We start from the raw sequence: 13,510 nt of genomic DNA on the forward strand, positions 1-13,510 counted from the left end.
TAATGAATAAGGCAAGCACACATTTTATAATATACGTTTCACTAGTACTCTTAAGAGCTCGTTACTGGTCGGGTAGTTTCTGCCCAGCATTTTCCACCACAACCCCTTTCATGGATTCGGCAATAAGAAATGTAAACGCAGAACAAACTTCTGCCAATAAACTATGACTAGATAGACCCTCATTTCAGCAGACGTTTCCTCAACCCCTGTCAGCCTCCATATAAGTTCATCTATTGAAATAGCCCTCCCGGTGCCCTCGAACCTCGTCATTGTTCTCCACCCATCCAGATATACCATCTGCTTCTCACTATATATTACTAGGGTTGCCACATGACCCGTATTTTACTGGTATCACCGGTAACTGAACAGTGCCAGCTGGTGGTGGAATGAACAACACCAGCAATGAGGCAGCCTATATTTCTGTGACTGGCACCGGGGTGCTGAAATGCCTGTAGTACTAAGAGAACCACCCATGGATTGAGAAACATGGGAGGCAGTGTTTTAAGCATATATCCAAGTTCTGTAAGGGGAGGAATGTCAACCTGACAGGAAACTGACATTACTAAAACATTGTTTAAGGGGCATTGGCTTAAAAGAATTCAAGAATTTGCCAATACTAGTGAATCCGGGTAATATTGCCCCGGTCCCTGGTTCGGACTATGTTCTTACCTGGAGGCCCACCACTTCCAACTGGTTACAAGGGGTGCCCTGTTAGTTTGGATGTCCTGTCTTAAGGCCTGCAATTCAAAAGTATTGCTGTTTTTAGCCCTACAACCTTTCTCATTTACTGATTTTCAATGGAAGAGGTGTGGCTAAGCTGGGATGGGGTGATAAATACCATTTTTTCCTCCAACAGAAACTCTACGGGGGATCGCTGCCAAGGGTCCTATGAAGTGTTGTACATTGTCAGTGTATCATGGATGCTCACTTGCAGTAGACTGTGGGTGGTGTCCCTGTGATGTGTCAGCCCTAGAGCTCCAGATGGGGGCGTAATGGCCCTAAGTGAGGTCAGTTGAAGGGAGGCATTTAAAAGGAGGGAACAGGAAAGGGGGAAAAATACTTCCCCTCCCATACTGATGGTGTTTTATACAAAGAAAAGAAAGTCAAGAATTGTTCTATCCATGATACTGTGCCTTGGCAGGCACAATTATCAACAACTATGAAGCAGCTTCTGAGATGTTTTTAGGTAAAGTGACCAAATTTGTATTCTACTGATCAGACAGTGATTTGCGGCTGTATCTCAAGTATGAAATGGAGATGGAATTGCACACTGTAAAACCCAAATTAACAGCTCCAGAGAAGAAACACCATGGGAACCCAACCAGCCAAACCTCAGCTTAAATTAAATAATAAACAGAAGGACAATCTAATGAGAAACTGCAGTCGTATAGAAAATCCTAGAAATGTACAGGAAACAATATGGGGAGAGTCCTTGGGTTATCAGGTTAGGAATTGCAAAGCGATTAGATCTCCAGAAAGGTATAGCCATTCTGATGAGCAGTGTTCCTGAAATCCGCAGGATCTAGAGGATAGCAGATGATCAGCAAAAGCTTCGAAGACTGGAGGAGTAGCGAACAAGGTTGCCACAGGACTGACCATTCTCCCCGAGAGACAATTTTAGATAAGGGACAAGCCTGACCAAAAATTCACTTGTAAAAAGGAACCGAATGGTTTCAGACATAAAGCCCATTTAAAGGTATCTGGACTAGCATGTTAAAAAAAACATGCGCCAGAAAAAGAGTTCTCCTTGTGTACATGACTCTGGTGACAGCACGGCCGCAGAGTGCAGCAGATATTACTATAGCACACAAGCTTTTTCAGGAGTGTGTGTAAAAGTCTCCAGCTACTAAACACATTCTTGATTCCCAATAATCACATAAATACACTTGAATGAATTTACATGACCCACACTCAAACTGAAGGACACATAAAAAGACCCATAATAAAATATTTTGGTGTAATTTTTCAAAATGTATGATATAATATTAGCTGAGGAGATCTGGACTTTTTAGTTCCTTTTAGATGATGCCAGGGGGGAGGAGGTGATAAATTAGGCTTTCTCCCTAGTTGTATCTATGGTACCCCTTGGAGACATACGCTAGTGAGTGGGCTCGAAAACACGCCTCTACTCTAAAATCAAAGAGCGGTAGTCCACACTCACATAAGAGATGAGCCACAGCATTCACTCAAACCACTACAAAACCACCAACTCCCCTCTGCAACTGGTGCAAGGGGATAGTTCACCCCATTAGCCCATTGTGTGCAGTCCCCTGAAATATATGGAATACACAGAGCAAGCACCTAAAAAGGGGCAATACGACCTCACACTTGGAGCAACTTTTTATGCTTTAAGAGTACTTCAAAGGCGTCATCTATCAAAATTCTACCAGAGCTCCAGCTCTTCTGAAAGTATTCACAGAAACAAGTCAATGCATGCTTTAATTACCAAACACAATTGAAACTGTGGCACAAGTTTACTACCAAAACAGGAGACTAGCAGATACTTCTGTCAGCGAAATTTCTTCATTCACCGACATGACATTGCCCTGTTATAAAGACTGTAACCATAGGAAAGACATAGATGCAATATAGACCAAAAGCTTTAATTTGAATGTTTCTGATGTACAACAATTTGAGGATGTAACATACAAAACAGTATTGCATCAACAGCTCCCACATTGCTAACCAATCCTATGACCAACCCAGCTGATAGCATCTTAACCTCAGTTGACTGCACACTTTTAGCAGCAACTAAAGCACTGAACTTGGCATTCTCACAAGCCAGAGCTTCAAGTAGATTTGCTACAATCTCTTGCCACGTACATTACCAGACCTTAAAATGTTTTTTTTTTTTTAAATTGACTCCCATTCTAAGGTTAACATCTTGGTGAGTTGAGGGGAGGTAAAAAGTCACTATAAACTGCAGCCTGAACCCAAGCTGAAGAATCCCATTTATTCTACAGATCACTATGTCTGTACACTGACTGTGGACAAATTATGCCCCTTACTTGAATTATTACAACTTTGTCATGATCTGAAATATTTTATTTCCAAGAAAAAATATGAAATATTTGCAGTCCAAAAGACAATCATATATCAAAATATTACACAGTTACAAAATGGATGATTAATAATCCGACAAACAGGTATAATTTGGGAGATAATCAGTAAAATGAAATCTTCTTGGGCGGGAGGTCCAGATAGTCTACTGCAGGTGTCTCCGCCCAGTCCATTGCAAGCTACTCTGACACCTTCAGAGTAGCTCACAGCCTTAAGTTCATTTAAAAAAAGACACAGGGTCAAATTATTCTTTTAAAGTTAAGGGAAGGCTGTGTTAATTTTACATTCTTTTCTTCAGGCTGTAGATAGAGTGCAGAGTCAGATTTATGGCCCAGGACACAGAGGTGAATAACTGAAGCACTGACATATTTAGCTTTAAATAAGTACTTGTCAACTTACTATTGGATTGTGAGAAAAAAGATGTTTCTGAATACTTTTAAATGGTAGAAAATGAAAAGTTAACTTAAGACTAAGGTTAACTCTTCATTTTAATTTTCTCTCATTTCAAAGTGTTGCATTTACAAACAGCAAGCCCTGTGCTCCCAGTAGACACTTTGATATATTTATAATTGAAAAATACTGTCCTCTTTTTTAAATTGGAGAAATTTAAAGTGAAGAAAAATAGTTCTATGAAACATTAAGTCTTAATGTTTTTCTCCACTTTCAATTAAGACAATTTCATCTTAATGTTTTATGAAGTATGTTTTATCAGTTTAGATTTCTTCCATTTAAACAAATGGCTGTATCTTTTGTTATAAATATGGCACCTTGTCTACAGTCCACTGGGAGCAAGTTCCTGGTGTTTGTAAATGTGACACTTACAAATGGGATTACATTTAATGGATGAGTTTTATGGAATCTATATAAACATAAAGTTAACTCTACAGTTTAATTTTCTCCCATTTCAAAGGGTCACCTTTACACACAGCTGGTGTCTTGCTCCCAGTGGCTGGTAGACACAGAGCCATATTCTTAACTGAAAAATACAGCCATTATTTTAAGTGGGATAAATTTGAAGTGCAGAAAAATGTTCCATATCATGAACATTTTTACAGAATGTTTTCTAGACTTTACATTTCTCCCATTTAAAACAATTGTTCTATGTTTGTATTATACATGTAACGGTGCCACATATGACAAAAGATATTCCAGTGCCACAAGTACTTACTACATAGGCTTTCAGTCACCTGTGCACATTATCCCATTCATACGCACACATTTTCCCCCAAAGACCACACTCTCACTGACACATGGCAGTCCTGTTATAGTGCCCATAGTCAAGGTTTTTTGTTCAAATATAGTATCTGGTTCTATGGACATTAGGCTTAAAGTCAATGGAGCTGGGCGTGAGGGCTTCTGGTACAATGGGTGAGTTGCTGAGCTTTCAGTAGCTCATAGTGATTTTTACTGATCAGAAGTAGCTCTCACAACAGAAAAGATCCCTGGTCTACCAGCTGTTATATTTAAGGCAGATCCTCTTTGGTGGGCTGATGTATTAAGGCCATTCTTCAAATGGGTGTCACCCTCAGGGATGAAACCTGACTCATGGCTGGGTACACCCAAGCCGATTCATAAGAAAAGCAGCCGATATAGCCCACCAGTTAACAGATGAACCAATCCGTGTGACACTATGTGCAAGATCTATGCACAAACACTGCTAAAGCATCTTGAGAATAGGGCTGTTAGTGCACGTATCATTCTTAATGACAGAGATCGCTGTATGGTCGATTGCAACAGTTGACAAATTATTCTGCTGTTTTTTGGATGTCCACACCAATTTTGATGTGGTTGACTGTGTGCATTATGGAGGTAATAATTGAATTATAATATCCCACATGATTGGTTGTTTTTGATCCAACAATTGCACTCTTGCAACTGGGTCAGGCTGATTTAAACGGGTTCGGAGTTCAGACTGATAATATTCATTTGATTCTACAAACCTTAGGATAGTCCTCTCTTGGAGCTCTAGTGTTACGTAGAGTTCTTAGCCCTTTAGCCAGCATTTTGTTGGAAGAATGATCAGCAAGAGACCAATGTTTGTGTTAAAGGTTCGGTATAAAAATTATTTAATCATAGCTCCACACCCTGTGCTCTGACAAAGACTGAAATTATTGCAATGCTATTTTGTTTAATGGTTTCACTCAGGCTAGGTAATCTAAATAGTTAGCTATGGGAAATATGTTTATTAAACACTTTAAGGTTAGGTAAGCCAGCAGTATCCTCAGTAATAGTTCAAATGATTGTTAGACAGACTAGATCTCCGTGGACTTGATAATCTCAGGAGTAGTAGCCTTGAAGGATCACTGCAAAGATCTCAATAAGGAATCTGTAAAATGGGCTCTTCAAGTATAGTAGAGGCGTGATTGAGGGATAAGAAAACACGCAGGCCACACCAGGCTGCCACATCGCTGAGACAAACAGGCAAATGGCAACACAGGTATGTCAGATTCTCTTTCCTTCACTCCTGACACTCAAAAACCTCCTACCCTATACACACCAAATGTGGTTGAAGATGAAGGGAGAGCCCACAGTCTAGCTCATCGGTCTGTAGGACCCACCACACAAACACAGAGGGGAAAGGTGGGAGGGGGTAACAACAGCACATTAACAGCAAAAAGGCCTAATGCTCCTACCTCAAAGTGCCTTTTGGTGAAAGCCATAGTCCCTGGGGGTCATGTGTGCCCCCTTGGAGCTCCAGCTTCAACAAATCACTGCAACACATGAGATCAGAGGCCTGGTCCAAACGGACGAGAAGCTGTCATCCAGTAAGCAATCTGTGATGGGCAAAGAGAGGTCTAGGTAGGCTGCATGTTGGTATGTGCTAACTAACGTGGCAACGTAGTGTTCTCCGTATCTAACAGTAATACATATGGTGAGCTCCAATGTTAATCCTGCAATATTATACAAAATGCTAACAAGACAGAAAACAATTATTTATCTTGCACTAAAAAAAGGATGCAAATAAACATGAGTCATTCTTAAATGATATTAAATATTAGAGAAAACATGATAGTTCAATACGATGATTCATCCTGTGTAGCTGAATAGAATTTAATTTCCTGATCCAGAAAAATTCAGCTCTTAGTAATTGTTTATGTAGGTCCATGTCACAGCGTTGTTCAATGGTTTCCCAAACCGTGAACCTCACTTGTGCAATTTGATGTCCAGCCTCCATCCAATGTGTGGCTACTGTTGATTTCATGTTCTTCATTCTAATATTACTTTTATGTTCAGTAATTCATATTTTCACTTTTCTTTCAGTCTGGCCCACATATAGTTTGCCACATGGGCATTTGATTGCGTATATCACATTACTAGTATCACATGTACTGGAGTGTAACAAAGGTATCTTGGTGCCTTTAGGAGGATGTGTGACTCATTTCCTGGAATCACATTGTTGCAATGCATGCAATTTTCGCATTTCCTCATACCTTTGAACACCTGTTTCTCTTTCTTTACGTTTATGTTAGACAAAAGTTCTTTGAGATTCTTAGTCCTCCGAAAGGCAAATGTTATTTTTACGTCAAAAAGTGGTTTCAAATCAGGTTCTTGTTGGATAAGTGCCCACTGTTTCTTGATTATGTTCTTGATTTTATTTGCTTGCATGGAATATTTAAGCACACAGACAGTTGGTGTTCTCTCATTAGGCAGTTTGGGACTGAGTAAAGTTTCCCTATTCAATTTCTCTACTTTCGCGATGGATTCATCCAAAATATTCTTAGGATAACCTCTCTGCATATATTTGGTGACCTGGTTGTTTATGGTGGTAGAAACGTCTTCAGGATCCGAAGTGATCCATTTAAGTCTTATAAATGGAGACAGAGGCAAGTGTTTTTTTAAGGATTCCTGATTGAAGCTTTTGAAATGCAAGGAACTATTGCAATCAGTCGCTTTGACATACACGTTAGTTTTGATGGTGTTATTCTCTACTGTTATCATAACATTCAAGAATGCTGTTTGGATTTTTCAATGCAGTACGTACATTTTATACGTTCATGGCACATATTCAAGCGTGTGATGTTATCTTGTAATGTGTTTCTCTCACCTTTCCAGATGATAAATATATCATCGATGTATATTTTAAATAAAACCAATCCGCCAGTCCAATGTGGATTACTTAGAATGTGTTCTGCTTCAAATTTTGACATGAAGATATTCGCGTAGGAAGGTGCCCCCGTGAAACCCATGGATGTGCCGTTACATTGGCCGAAAATGGTGGCCGGAGCTCACCATATGTATTACTGTTAGATACGGATAACACTACGTTGCCACGTTAGTTAGCACATAACGATAGTGATGGCACGGCGCTCGTAACTCGAGCGCATCACGTGCAGAGGGAGTAACTCATACGGAGGCATTGGCTAACCGCGTCACGTGAGTGGGGCGTTAGTTTCTCACGAAGAAATATAGAACGGACTTTATTCTGTCCACACTACTTATATTACTACACAGTATACTCAGCAGGTATAAGGGACACAGTTACAAACACAGTACATTACGCTGTTACTTTAATATCTACTCCATTATAGCGATAAGACCGAGCTCGGCTACTAAGCGCATTACGTGCAGAGGGAGATTAGAGAATTAGGGCATTGGTCAGGTGCATCACGTGAGAGGGGCTGAAGCCTAGAATGAGGAAGTATAAGCAACGGGGGCCACGGTGCTGTGTTCAATGGCGAAAACAGGAACATCTCCACGCTGAATTTTACTAGCCCTTGTTCACACGCTTTATAAGTAAGTACAGAGACAATAGATGGTAGAAACTGTAGGGTAACACTCAACAGCAGTGGTTAGTAGCGGTTATGAGTTGAAATGTCCTGCTTTATATTACGTATATCAAACAACTATGTAGGGTGACTTAAACTGTGTATACCAAGAGAGAATATTTCTAAGATATTTTTTGTCTTTTCTGTATGAGCGTTGTGAATTTTTAAGTATAGCTATGTATATCCTGATTAACATGAAATGGAATTGTTGGCAATTGAGTAGCATTTTGATCTGGTTTTTCTTGTATTTTTCTTTTAGACCCCTGAAGAAGGGTCGATATGCGACCTGAAATGCATTGGGTTTACATAAAGCTTGTGCTTTGCTAGGAATATGATGAAATCAAGAATCAATTGATTAATGAACAAATTCATGGATTAATGTGAAACGCACCAAGTTTTGGAGTATCTTTTGGATACATTGATGACATTGAGTTAAGAAACACGTTGTTTCAAGTTAAGGTGCACACATCCCAGGGACTGGCTTGTCCAACCCACACAGTTTTGCACTCTGAGGGGGACACATGGAACATACACTTGATGGGATGCTGGGTGAAGTATGCTTGATGTATAGTTGTAAATCTGGGCGTCCCCAAGAATCTGGGCAATGGTCGCTCTCTCCGGTCTAGCATCCTTACCCAGCCACCACACTGGCCATAGCAACTGTGCCGCTGCATAATACACCTCAGAGTTGGGGGCACCCAGTCCACCCTCGGATTGCGGTCGCTGGAGCACTGGGAGCGTCACTTGCCTCCTACTCACATTCCATATCAGCTCTCTCAGGACTCTGTGCAGCTCCTGAAAAAAATGATCTGGGAAGGAATAGCGGCAAGGCCGTAAAAAATGATAACAAGTGAGGCAGTACCAACATTTTAGAGATTGCCATGCTTCCCAGCAGGGACAGTAGCAAGGATTCCCAGAAGGGAAGGGATTTGCGAACCGAGGCCAGTGCTTTATCGATATTGCCCTCCCTGAGTTCATTGGTGGCATGATAAATCTGAATGCCCAGCTACTTGAACATTGTGTAAATCCACTGCAGTCGAAATCCCGTAACAGCCCCCCGTTCAGGTTCAGGGCTCGGAGTCAGTAGGAACAGGTACGACTGAGCCCAGTTCACTCTGAGGCCAGACACCTCCTCAAATTCCTCGAACAACGACATCAAGGCCGGAAGCTAAGTGGTCACCTCTCGGAAGTACACCTGCACATTTTCTGCATAAAGGAATATAATATGTTGTACACCATATGCCGGTATCCCCCATTGTTGCGCTCGCAGCCGCAAGCCACAGGGACAGAGGTTCCATGGCAGGGCGAAAATCAATGGTTACAGGGGGCACCCCTGCCTAGTACCCCTCCGGATATCAGAACTATCCGATATCATAAGCTCTGTGTGCACCTGTGCTGTTGGTTCTTTATACAGAGCGCAAATCCAGCTGAGATAATTCGATCCAATCCCCATACTCTCCAGGGTAGCCAATAAGTATTCCCGCCCCAAGATATCGAATGCTTTTTCAATGTCTAAAGACAGTGCGACACCGCAGCCTACCCATGGAGCCAGGAGGGGTAATCTTATCCATACACAGCAACCTGAGAATATTCAAGAAGGTACTGTGCTCAGGTATATACCCAGATTGATCCTCATGTACCAGAGCAACAATGACGGAAAGTAGCCTTTTGGCCAGCATTTTGTCCTGCACCTTATAATTGAGGTTTAAAAGAGATTGCAGGCGGTAGGAACCAACATCCAGGGGGTTTGAATAGGACCATGATCAACGCCTCCTGGAGAGACTGCAGCACTTGTACCAGTGGCCTGGATTCATTGAAAACCTCTAATAATTTTGGTGAAGGATGCGTGCCAAAAGCAGCATAATATTCGATTGTGAGCCCGTCCATTCCTGGGGTTTTATTATACTCTGGGTAATTGCAGTCTGAATCTCCTCCAATTGGAGGGGCACGTCTAAGTCAGCCTGTGCTAATGGCATCAGCCAGGGCAGTGGTATATCTCGTAAGAATCCTTGTATACAGGTGTGAGATAGATGGATCATTCACTGCCGTTTAGAGGGAGTGAAAATATTCCAAAACGCCTCATTAATGGCAGTTTGAGAATTCACCATTGTGCCGTCCCCCAGGCATATGGCCCCTATCGGCGAGCAGTGTTGATCTTCTCTCACGGACCAGGCCAGTAGTCTGCCCGATTGGTCCCCCTCCGAGTGCAAAAGGGCATGGTAGCGCTTATAGTCATATGTCCCCAATCATGATTCTGATTCCCTATGTTCCTTGCGCAATGTGCTGAGCTGGTCTGCTTTGGCAGGGCATTGGGCTACCTTGGTTTCGAGCACCCTCAGCTCCTGTTCTAGTTTAAGCAACTCCTCAAAACCCATCAAATCACCCATGTCACCAACATGCAATGTCCCTGCACAACCACTTTATGTGCCTCCCATTCCAAAGCTCCAGTTGGGGTAGTATATTTTGTTCAGATCAAAATAAGTAGTAGTTTGCATTAATAGGGTTTCTTTAAAGGAGGACCCAGCGGGGCTTCGGTTTGGAGCCACCAGGTGGGTATCTTGGGGTATGGCCTCCTCCACTTGAGTGTTACCAATAATGGACAGTGATCAGATAATGCGCGCACCAGGCACTTTGCCCCCGCAATTCACTCACCCATTGACTCGCTACAGTGGAAAAGGTCCAAACTAGTATGAATGGCGAGGACCAGGGGATAGAATGAAAGCTTGCTATCAACGGGATGCCCCAAGTGCTATACATCATGCAAGCAGTTACGATCCATCCACTCCATAAAGTGTTATAATCTACTGACACATGAGGCCCCATGGTGAGGAAGGCCAGAACAGTCTTTGCCTTCATCTGGGACATAATTATAATCACCACCCATATCCCAGGTGCCAGTGGATCCTGAAGGAGCGCCAGGGTTAGAATGGCCTGAAGCACCTTCTCGAATTGGCCAGAATGACTGCAGAGAATGCTGTCCAGATAAGTCAATGCCCCAAGATTCTGTTTGGAAGGAGTCGCTGGGTTTGCAGCACCCATGGGGCCTGGGCCAGACCCTTGGCAGTTTTGGGCATCACCATCATGTCTTTCTTAGTGCCCGGAATCTGCAGAGGGGCCACAGCTCCCCCACCCCCTAACGGGCTCAAAATCCTTGGGAGTAGTTCAAAGGCCGCCCACCAGGCACTATCTAGCGGTGAAGCAGCGGGGGGACCTGAATGTTGGCCAAGCCACAAAGGCCCCACTGGACAAGAACAGGTTTCTGCACTGTACATGGGCCACCTGCCACGCGACCGCATATCCAGCCGCGGCACCCGAAATTTGCCAGAAGGCAGCTCCCGCCCTCACTCCAATCTTCAGTTGGCATAGAAGCTCAGGCTGGGATGCAGTGCCAGCACTCCTCACCACTGTCAAGTGTCCCCAGCATGCGCAACAGTACCTCTGGCTACAGGCCTCCGTCAACACAGGGTGATCCTGGGCCATGCAGATGGATGAGGACAGGATGACTAGCAGGCCCAAGACGGAGCTCACAATAGCACGCCTGAAGTGGCCACCATGTTGGCCACCCCCCTCCTTTAGTTGTAGATAATGAAAGATACTGTGACGTTAATTGGCCTAATCACTCACCTATAGTGTGTGACTGGAGTTTTCTCGCTGAAAATTAATGTGTAAACTCTAAACTTCATCCTTTCGTACCGCAGTAGTGGTCAGCATTTAAAAAGAGGATAAAGATAGTGAGAATGTGAACTCTTACAGGCCTATAAGTCTTTTAAATGCTGACTATAAAATCTTTACTAAACATTTCGCCAATAGACTAAATAAAATGGTGGGCTCACTTATAGGGATGGATCAGTGTGGCTTTATAGCAGGGAGACAGCTTCATACCAATCCGAATTTTTTATTAGAAGCATTGGACTTTTTTTTATATAAACAAGATCGAGGCTCAGGTCTGGTTTTTAGATGCAGAAAAAGCATTCGACCTAGTCTCTTGGAGCTGTCTGTTTTCGATTTTAGAAAAATTTGGTTTCCCAAATGAGTTTATATTTTTATTAAAGCAGCTCTATAAGAATTCCCAGGCGCAAATCTTAATCAACTCTGTAAATATAGGAACATGTCAAATAAATAGAGGCACCAGACAAGGTTGTCCCCTTTCCCCGATTTTAATTGCACTATTTATAGAGCCATTAGCAATTGCAATCAGGGGAAAAAAAGCTTATATGGTCCCTGTTCAAGGGATGACAAATATAAAGCTTTATGCCGACGATATTGTTCTTTTTCTGGATTCGAAAACAGGCACCCAGGCGGAAATCATGAGGATATTTTCAGATTTTCAAGAGATAGGAGGCTATAAAATTAATAAGGCCAAAACAGAAATCATATTATGCAATTGTGGTGCTAATTCCTTATTAACAGAATTTAGACAGGTATATAATACTCGCCCAAAGAGATACCTAGGGATTTATGTGACAGAGAGAGTAGAAGATTTATTCCACTTAAATTATACACCGCTGCTGAAATAGGTGAAATCTCAGCTAGCAAGATTAAACCAGCTCCCACTCTCAATAATAGGTCTAGTTGCGCTAATCCGAATGTCTGTACTTCCACTATTCAATTTTCTTTTTAGCGCAGCTCCATGTGTATTACAGACCTCTTTCTTTAAAGAGATAGACAGTATGTTCTCCTCTTTTTTATGGTCAAATAAGACACCAAGGCTGGCACTCAGCACTTTAAGTTATCCTGTAGCAGAAGGAGGACTGTCTCGTCCAAATATTAGAAATTATTATTATGCGACATTTACACATTACAGTTTTAGATTTTTCTTTTTAGGTCCTCAAGAGGCAGATAATTTGTTTATGAAAAAGATCTTAAGGGAATATAATATCACTGATCCTACAAGAATCACTAAGTACCCTAAGTAAGTACGCTATAAGATCCTTCAATGGATACTTAAACAAAAAACTCAACTTCTAGCATATTATTGCATTCTAAGAGTTAATAACTCGACTAGGCTTTCCAATATATATACGGGGGAAAGATGTATTTTAGAGACCAGTATCTTAAGGCTGTGGGAAGAAAACGGGTATGCTCAAATCCGGGACTTTACCAGAGGTAACTGTTGGAAATCTTGGTTACAGATCAAAATGGGGCTTCAACACTCTAATACAATTTTGAAGTGGTCATTTATTAGAGTAAAACCCATGTTGGAGAAATTAGATAAGGAGAGCGAAATTGCGTAAAATCCAAGAATTGGAAAAAAAATATGCAATAAGATTAGGCGCAATAAGAAAGTATAAGAAATATTGGAGCTTATATGAGATATAGGATAGAGATCTGGACTTATTGTTATTCAATATTATTAAGGGGTAGCCAAGAAGGAAATATGTTGTAACTGGATTTTTAATAGAGGTAAGGGTTTTAGCTTATCTGCTAACAAGCACTTTGCACTTTTCTCTATCACGATTCTCAACCAACGAATATAACTATATAATTATTACGAATCTAGATCGTATTTGATAGGTAGAGAAATTGTTGATATTTTATACATCATTTATAGGCTGCGCAAAACGTACGTTTTATTTACATATTTCAATCCGTGTGGTACCTGGTATAGAGTGATAGAGCAGATGGGTGCTTACTTTTGTGATACTTTGCACGTTAACTTAAGGTGATCTTTTACTGCCTCATAT

General features: G+C 41.7%; 1 protein-coding gene across 5 annotated transcripts in view; it reads left to right on the plus strand.

Annotated features, from left to right (window-relative positions):
* The window catches only part of RHBDD1 (rhomboid domain containing 1), a 411,942-nt gene that overhangs the window by 118,784 nt on the left and 279,648 nt on the right, over window positions 1–13,510 (plus strand). The window lies entirely within an intron of this gene.

The sequence above is a fragment of the Triturus cristatus genome, chromosome 11 (genome assembly GCF_964204655.1).
Source record: "Triturus cristatus chromosome 11, aTriCri1.1, whole genome shotgun sequence".
NCBI lineage: Eukaryota > Metazoa > Chordata > Amphibia > Caudata > Salamandridae > Triturus > Triturus cristatus.